An 8785-nucleotide genomic window follows, 5' to 3' on the forward strand; every position below is an offset into this window, starting at 1 on the left:
TATCCTTTTTATAACTGCACCTATATATATTTTATAGTCCTTGCAGCCTTTACAATCTCACAATCTTATATTGCAGTTTTACCCTTTTATGTCTTGCTATGCTTTTTATACCTCTTATACCTTTTATGCCTTTATAGCTTATGCCTTTTTTGCTTTTTACTGATTGTAACTATCACCTGCACTTTATGCTGGTCTATGACTGTAATAAGGATTGACTGATTGATTGAGATCTATAATTTTTATATTTATTATTTGTACTTTTAATTTTTTATTTTAATTGTGCATTGTTTTAATTATATTGTAAACTAGTCTGGGATTATTTTAATAAAAGGTGGTATAAAATGGAATAATAAATACATTAAATAAATAACTTGAAATGGCAGACAACTATTTTTGAATCTGAAATGAACTGAAATTTGGTTTAATATGCTTCATGACCTCTGTCCAAAGCCAATTGGTTACTGTATGTGTAAAAGACTGAGTGGGTGGCATAGAACCCCATTATACTTCTAAATCAAAGAGATTGCTCAGATGCTGTTTTAAGACATCTTAAAGACAGCTGTTTCATGTAGCTTATGCTGTGCCAAAAAGCTGGCCCTGGGGCTGAGGATCTAGACCCAAAATGGTTTGATGTTTCAGTGGAATTATTAAATGTTAATGTTATTAAAAATGTTCAGGAGAAATTTTCAGATGGATGCAAATCAGAATGATCAGAAATAATGCTGGTGAGGAACAGATGACTTAATACTCTCTTGATGTAGCAAATTCCTGCCCCCTCTTCCCCTGGGTCAGAGAATTAGAGATGAAGGGCTGTGAATTGTGGGTATGTTCAACAATTCTCTCACATCTGTACTCTTCACACATTGAGTTACTGGCTGTTTGCCCAAGCATCAGATTTACTGGAATGGAAATTCCAGGAATTGTCATGCACTGAAAGTGCTTCCTTTGGCCATTAGAAGATTAGAAGCTCTTTAGATGTAAAAGCACTAAGGAAGAGCTACCTCTATCTTAGAGAGTGAAGAGAATTCAGAATAAATAAGAAAGTTATTAAAGACTTGCAATTTCTTACAAGCAAAATGAAAGTGGGTGAGTTCCAGTTTAGGATGCTTAGACAAGTTTATGAAACTCTTTGATATGCAAGGAGAGATTAGATGGGCAGGGTAATACCAGAAAAGTTCACAAAATAGTGAAGAACCAGATTATGGAGCTGGTAGTTAATGTGCAGATCAGTTTATTGGTCTGGTTGGTTGGTAGAATAATAATAGTCATGATTTGAGAGTAAATCAATTACAACACTCTAAAATGAAGTACAAAAGAAGATTTAAAATGCCCAGATACTGAGGGCCAAATGAGATAGGGCATGTGATGTACATAACATTACTCTGACATTTATTTTAGAAAGGAAACATGGGACCGGGTCTCACGATCCGTGAGACCCGGTTTTGGGAAGTGAGCGGGAAGAGCGGGCTAAGCCCGCTGTCCCTGCTCGCAAGCGGGGAGGGAGCCCTGGGCGGCCAGATTGGCCGCCCACACAATGGCCGGCTCCAAGATGGAGCCGGCAGGGGCTAGGGAGCTCAGGGGCCGCATGGCCCCGGAAGCCCCAGTATGCCCTGCACAAGCACACAGGGCATACTGGGGAGACCCCTTTTAAGCCTCCCAGCCGGGGGTCTACTCACAAGTAGCCATGGCACGGAGCCACGCCGCGGCTACTCACGAGAGTGCTCGCTCCGCAAACCCAGGCTAAGGGGTGGGCTACAGGAGCGGGTTAGCCACTCCAGAACCACCAGGCTCGGCTGCAAGCCCGGTGGTTCTGACGATCACAAAAATCAGGCTACGATTTTCCTAGCCCGATTTTTGTGATCATAAGAATACCTCCATGGAGTGCTAATACACAAAGAACAGGAGGTTTCCAAGTGGTCTCAGTAGGTGATCCCAATAAGATGACAGTGGGACAAATATTTGAAGCAAGGGTGGTCAGCTAAGTGAATGCAAGTGAAACATTTGAAGCAAGGATGGTCACCCTGCTTGGATGCTGGTGAGCAGAACTAAATTGGGCATAGTCAACTTAGGCAACTTGATTCTGCTTGCACCCCTTCTTAATATTCTTCATCCTTCATTACAAGCAAATTTATTTTTTTAAAAATCTAAGCTTGCAGGGGAGCAGGGAGAGTAATTCTTAAGGAGGCAGTAGAGGCATATAGTGGCTCCATTAGATATGCAGGACACATTTTTCTCATCAGAGAATGTATTCTGCATGTCATTTACAGGCTCCAATCAATGATCGCTTCCTTCCTGGGCCAAATAGTAGTTGTGGGTGGAGGGGATGAGATAGATCGGATATGGTGTGAGCAGGGTGTTAACTCTCCTCTCCTCCATGTCATGGACACAATCCTGATTGGGCTGCTTCTGTTTGTACTAGCAGTGAGGCCACCACTGATGGGAACAAAAACCAAGCATGCAAGGGTCAGTGACATGCCCACCTAATCCTGTGGGCATGTCTTTAACCCTGACACTGCAATTGTGAGTGCTCGGGCTGCTTGCAGCCCAAGCATGTACAGAGTCAGGAGCCTAGAGTGCCTGACTCATGGGGGATTTCCCCAATGCACTGCACCCATTGCGTGGTGAACTATGGGATATCTGGAGGCTGGGATACATTGTCCTGGCCTCCGAAGACCTGCACTGCAGTGCAGATCATATTGGTGCATGGCAGCATGCTCACGAAGACACACAGGGATCATCTCGGAGGAAGGTAGGTGGAACCCTGCCTTTCCTCCTGCTGCTATCCCCGCCCTGGTGGAGATCATGTGCATTGCTTTCTGGTCTGCTTAACAGACAGGTTGGATGCAATTCTTCCCTTCACAAGAGCTCAACACAGCCCTGTTTCTTCTCTGCCTTCAGAGCATGCATGGAAACAGCACACCAGGGTGCTCCAAAGAATGCTCCATTGTCCCCAGACCCAAGCCCAAGAAAACACAGACACAAAACATTGGGATAATGGGCCACAATTTTATTGAAATTAATTAATTGAGTAGCGGACAGTAGGAGGGAAATGCTCCACCCCTCCTTGACAGTGCGGGCCTCAAAGACCATGTTCAGACTTCACCTTCCTAGCCTGTGTCCTAATTGGGCGACACACCCTGACTCAGAAAAGAAGCAGGTAATCGACCCACTTCTATCCCTTCATAGTCAACCCCGCAGGGGTCTGGACACTTCCAGTCCTTCACAGCTCCTGGACCGCTGAGCCCTAGGATATGCGATGTCCTGAAACCGGTTTCATGGCCCACCTGCATCCCTGGGCCGCGAAAACCACAAGGGAGCATTGGACCAATTCACCAGATTAAATGCCCAAGGGTGCTCACCGATGTTCAAACCCCATTCCTGACACCCAGCCTGCACTGTCCCTGCCACCCAGGTAGGTTAGCCTAGCTTAACCTGCCTGCCCCAAGACTCTCCAACACACGGCCAAGTCCCCTCCGCAAATTGGACAAATAAATGTCACAGCCCTCAACTGATAGGTGAACACCGTCCAGCCGAAACAACAAGGGCTGACCATACCCAAGGCCTGGCTATGAAATAACCGCCCCGCCGGATTCAATTACCATCCTCCCAATGGCGGCAGAGGCCTTGCGCCTAGCGCACTCAACCCTCCTAAACTGCAAACCCCATGCCAAACCTGGCGCTGCAACCATTCAATCCAAACAATATGAACCCCAGGCATCCAGTTTTTTAGTACCACAAAATCTGAGGAGGCCTGCCGAATGATGGAGAGCCCGGTCCGCTGACTCAACTCATTCTCTCCCAAATGAATCACCAATATGTGGGGTGGGGGTCTACTGGCTAAATAATCACCCCAAACAGGTAGCAACTGATCCCAGAGCATCCCCCGCCTGCCCAGCCAATAAAGATGGGCCCCCTGTCCCAGGCCCAGCTGTGTGCCAACTTGGGAAGCACCAGCCCTCTTGAAGGCCCAGAAAACCAGCGAGTGGCTGCAGATAAGAACTCAAACCATAGCCACTGCTCCCCCAGCACCTGTCAAGAAAACACAGGTTGAGAAAACCAGCCATGGCCGCCCACAGCCCAATGTGCTTCCTGTACCCAACCCCACGTGGGTAATCATAGGCGCAAGGCACAGAGCATACCAAGGCCATAGGCCCCAGGCTCCTAATGCACGTAGTGTAGGAAAATCTTTGACCACCACCTCCCAATCTTCCTGACCGCCGCCTCGGGCAGGCCAAGATGGCTGGCAGTAGTTGCTGCACCAATCCTGAAAGAGTGCAGAGCGAACTCGTGAACCGACTCCCCTAGGGATACAAGGACCCTCTTCAGCACAGACCACAATTGATACTGAGTCAATGGGCTGCCATCCTTGTGCACGAAAAGGCATCCTGCGGGGCCACAAAGCACCGTAAGACCACATAGCACTGGAGCGCAGCCACCAGGCACACTGCGGGGTCACTAGCCACCGCTAACTGCACTACTTGCCCCTACGCCTTCTGGTCTGTTTTAGAGGACCACAGTAGCAGCTGCGCACCACCCTCCCAGAGCAGCAGATCCCTGAACTGCAGGCAGTGCTCCCGAGATGCTTTACTCCTCTGAGGCAGCACCTCACTTGGCCTGAAAGCGCCAAAGAAGCAAACTAACGTGGCAGCCCGGAAAAGGACCACCTCCCACTCGGAACTACAGGCTGTGGAAAATTCTCTCACCAGGGAGCTAACTAATTCAAATGTTAGGGGACGCCTTTGATCCAGACATTTAGGCAGCCCCCTGGTCCATCCCTCAAGCATCCTGCGTATCCAGCAATCGCTGGTGTTATCAGCAACCCCAGTTGCCTGTGCCTCAAACGATAAAGCGGAAACATACCCTGCCAAGGTAGAAACTGCCCTACCTTCAGTGTGCAGATGCACAAGAAACTGCATAACATGAGACACGGGAATGGGCCACTCCTCAGGCAGGCCTGTATCCTGCCTAAAGACAGCAAAAGCAGCTACCTTAGCAGAATAGCTAACCCTGGTGCTGGGCACTAATGAAGCCTCAATAGCCCACCGGGCCTCTGCCTCCCAAGCTGCCACAGGGCCTCCGGCATGGGCTCTGGTTCTGCCAAGGACTCGGGCGCCAGCTCCCTGAATCTGGCCACCTGAAAGCGAGATAGGGTGTCAGCAACGTCATTTTGCAGCCCAGAGACGTGTCTGGCCACAAAGAGGATGTTAAAACTAAGGCATCACAAAACAAAAACCTGCAAGAGGCCCATTACTTGCCGAGACCAGGAGGTCTGTGCGTTGACCACCTGCACAACTGCCTGGTTATCACATCAGAAACACACACTGGAATTGGCAAATTCAGAGGTCCATAGATGTACAGCCACTCTGATAGGAAAAAGCTCCAAAAATGTTAGATCCTTGGTGATACCCTGCACTACCCAACTCCGAGGCCAGTGAGCTGCACATCACTGGCCCTGAAAATAAACGCCAAAACCAAAACCCAGCAGCATCGGAGTGGACCTGGAGGTCAGCCTCTAAGAGCTGTTCACTCCTCCAAAAGAAGACCCCATTAAAACCCCTAAAGAAACTTTTCCACACAGTTAGGTCCACCCTAACACCCAAGGTAATCTGTACTCTGTGCTGGGGGGACTGAAGGCCCCCCATTAAGTCACACATGCATCGCAAAAAGGCCCGACCAGGGGCCACGACGACACAGGCAAAGTTAAGGTGCCTGACCACCACCTGCAGGTGACCTTGCGAGCCTGCCCCAAAGCAACCACTAAATCCAGCAGAACATCCAATTTTTCACAGGGCAAGCGGGAACAACCAGCCACAGTATCAAGCTCAATACCCAGAAAGGACAACCGAGTGGCTGGCCCTTCCGTGTAATCCCTTGCCAAGCAGACCTCCAGTTCCTTTGTCAACTGAATGAAACAAGTCAAAAGACGCTGGCATTCCGAAGATGCCGCCCTTCCTATAAAAAGAAAATCATCTAAAAAATGAGCCATGGACCGCAGCCCAGACTGCCACCTCATGGCCCACTCCAAAAAGGTGCTAAAGGCCTCAAAAGCCACACGAGAAACGGAACATCTCATGGGAAGGGCCCTATCAAAATAGTACTTGCCGCCAACCCCCCCCCCCCCCGCAAAAGATCAAAATCTGCAGGATGCACCGGCAATAGGCAAATGGCAGACTCTATGCCGCATTTTGCCAAAAGGGCGCCCACCCTGCATGTGCGGACCACCTTTACTGCCTTATCAAAAGAGGTGTACTGCACCGAACATAAACTATCAGGAATACCATCGTTAACCGAGGACACCTGCGGATAAGAAAGGTGGTGGATAAGACGGAATTCCCCTGGGGCTTTTTTAGGCATGACCCCCAGGGGTACACACTCAAGTTGGGAAATGGAAGAGTGTCAAAAGGGCCTAAAACCCTACCCTATGAATATGGCCGCCCCTCGATTGGGATAGTCCTGCAACCAGGACAGCAAAACTGGCAGCTTAACCGGGCTGGGACCCTTTTCCCGCAGGAGGTGGAGGGGGGTTGCCACGTCTGCTGCTATCCTGCTTGTTGCTATCCTGGGGCCGGATCCCCACCCCTTTGCCCTGGGGCAGGTTGAGCTGGGGTGCCTGGCCCCACAGAGCCCACAGGCATGTCTAAACTTACAAGGCGACCTTGCGCACCCCCCCCATTGTTGAACTCCCAACGGACCAGGTGGGATTGAACCCACTACTGGCCCCCTTCCCCAGGTTGAATCAACTGAACTGCCAGCCGAGATAGCAGATGACCGCTGTCAGACTTCTCACCGGCAACAGGGCAAGAAGGGGACATTATGAGAAGCCAGGACTCCTGCAAGGGAACATCCCAAGGCAATGAAGGGTCCAATGCTGCACGCATATGAAAATTTTCATCGTAGCGCAGCAAGGCTGATCCAGCGAAGTCAGACACTGCTCTATGCACAATGTCCAGATATTTGATCAGCGCCAGGCCACTAACTGGATGAACCCGTAAAATAACCCCCAAGTACATGGTATAACCAAACAACCAGTTATTCCATGTTTTCTCCACTGGCTTCTGCTTGGCAACCTTGTGGTCCTTGCACGATTCCCGTTCTTTATGTTTGACTCATGTTTGTTCATGAAACATCAAACTAAACATGTCCACATACTCCCCCCTTAAGATCTTCTCCTTAGTGGTAGGCAACAGATGGTCCCCTAATGGAAGCCCAACCGCCCCATAAGGGGCATGTTGGGAAGAGGGCAGCACCCCCAAGGGGGTAAAACCACTGTCCGCCCACAGAACTTACCATCACCCACCATCACGCCACCATCGCCCCCCAAACTTGTTCAGCTACCCCCTGTGTACCGGCCACCTGAGCAGGGAAACTAGGGAAGACACCCCCTTGCCATGTGTGTGCTGGGGGGCCCAGCAAGGGGTGCCCCAGCCCACAAAAGAAGGCATCAGCCAGGGATATGCAGGCCATGGGCCGGTGCCTTCAGGGGATGTAAATGTGGTGTGGTCACCTGACAACGATTGCTCTGAACTGCTTCCCCCCGACGTATCCTCTGTTATATGTGTGATGGGCACTGGAACATCCAAAGGCGTAGGCTGAGGCAAGCCACCTGGTTCCCCACGTGCAGGATCTTCTTCCACTACGGGGACAAGAGGCGCAGCTCCACTTTCCAAGGATGCCAGCCTGTTGGATAAAGACTTCAGTAATTGTGCCTTAACAGCCCCTCTGGTGCGCTTACTGGGCTGGGCTGGCACACCAGATGGGCCAGCTCCCTTATCTGAAGGCGCTTTTTTAGCCCACTCCAAGGCCTTGATTCACTGAATCAATCCCCTAATCTGCACCATATCAACATCCTCATTGTCTGAGGAAGAAGGCTGGGGTGGAGGATGGTGTGGGGCCCTAACAGGCCAACCACCAGACTTATTTTTGGCCTTTTTGGGTGGCATAACTCAATCAGCCTGGCTCAGAGGGCACTGAAAAAAGTTCCCCTGGCAGTGGCATGAGGGCAAGTTAAACCCTTCCCCAAAGGCCTTGCCCAACCAAGAAGTGGCAGGCCCACACTAAGGCCTCCAAGGCCAGAACGAACCCAAAAGGCTACAGGGAGGTAAAAGCCACACAAGACTTTAAAAAGCCCAGAGCAGCACAACAGGAAAAGCCCCACCTCTCACCCACGATGTTAACCCCAGCCCCACAAATCTTCCCCAGTTAGCACTCCCACCACGGGGTGGCACCCAACCCCTAGGCAGATACAGAGCCCCTTTCCAAAGGACCAATGCCTCCCCAAATGCTTCCCAGAAAAAAACAGGGCCGAAGCCCCAAACCTGGGCGCCGGTGTGCTGCTGTGGCGGCAGCATGGATGCTGCCGCCGATATCCCGCTGCCGCGGGGACGGCTGAACTCCCCCTCCCCTGGCAGGCCCGCCAGTGAGAGAACCCCAAGCTCAGACAACCAGGGCCGCAGCTGCCGCCGCCGCCGCCACCGACAACCAACACTGCTGCTATCGCTGCCTGGGAGGCCTCATAGGCCACCCGCAACCCACTCCCCGGTCCTATCAGGAGGAGCCAATCAGAGCTCCTCCTGCACCGAAAGCCTGCCTCGCACTGGAAGTTTGGGGCGGGGACCAGCAGTAGCTGCCGTTTAAACCCCACCCCTTTCAGATAAGCCCACCAATGGGCATTCTTCTAGGGCTTGTGCAGAGGCGGGGCTGGGACAATTGCCTTCCCTGCTGCACGAGGCCTTGGGAGGTGCCGTCTATGTCCACCACCCATGTCCCCATCCAGGGTTTTCTTTCA

Source organism: Hemicordylus capensis, chromosome 2 (genome assembly GCF_027244095.1).
Source record: "Hemicordylus capensis ecotype Gifberg chromosome 2, rHemCap1.1.pri, whole genome shotgun sequence".
Taxonomy (NCBI): Eukaryota; Metazoa; Chordata; class Lepidosauria; order Squamata; family Cordylidae; genus Hemicordylus; species Hemicordylus capensis.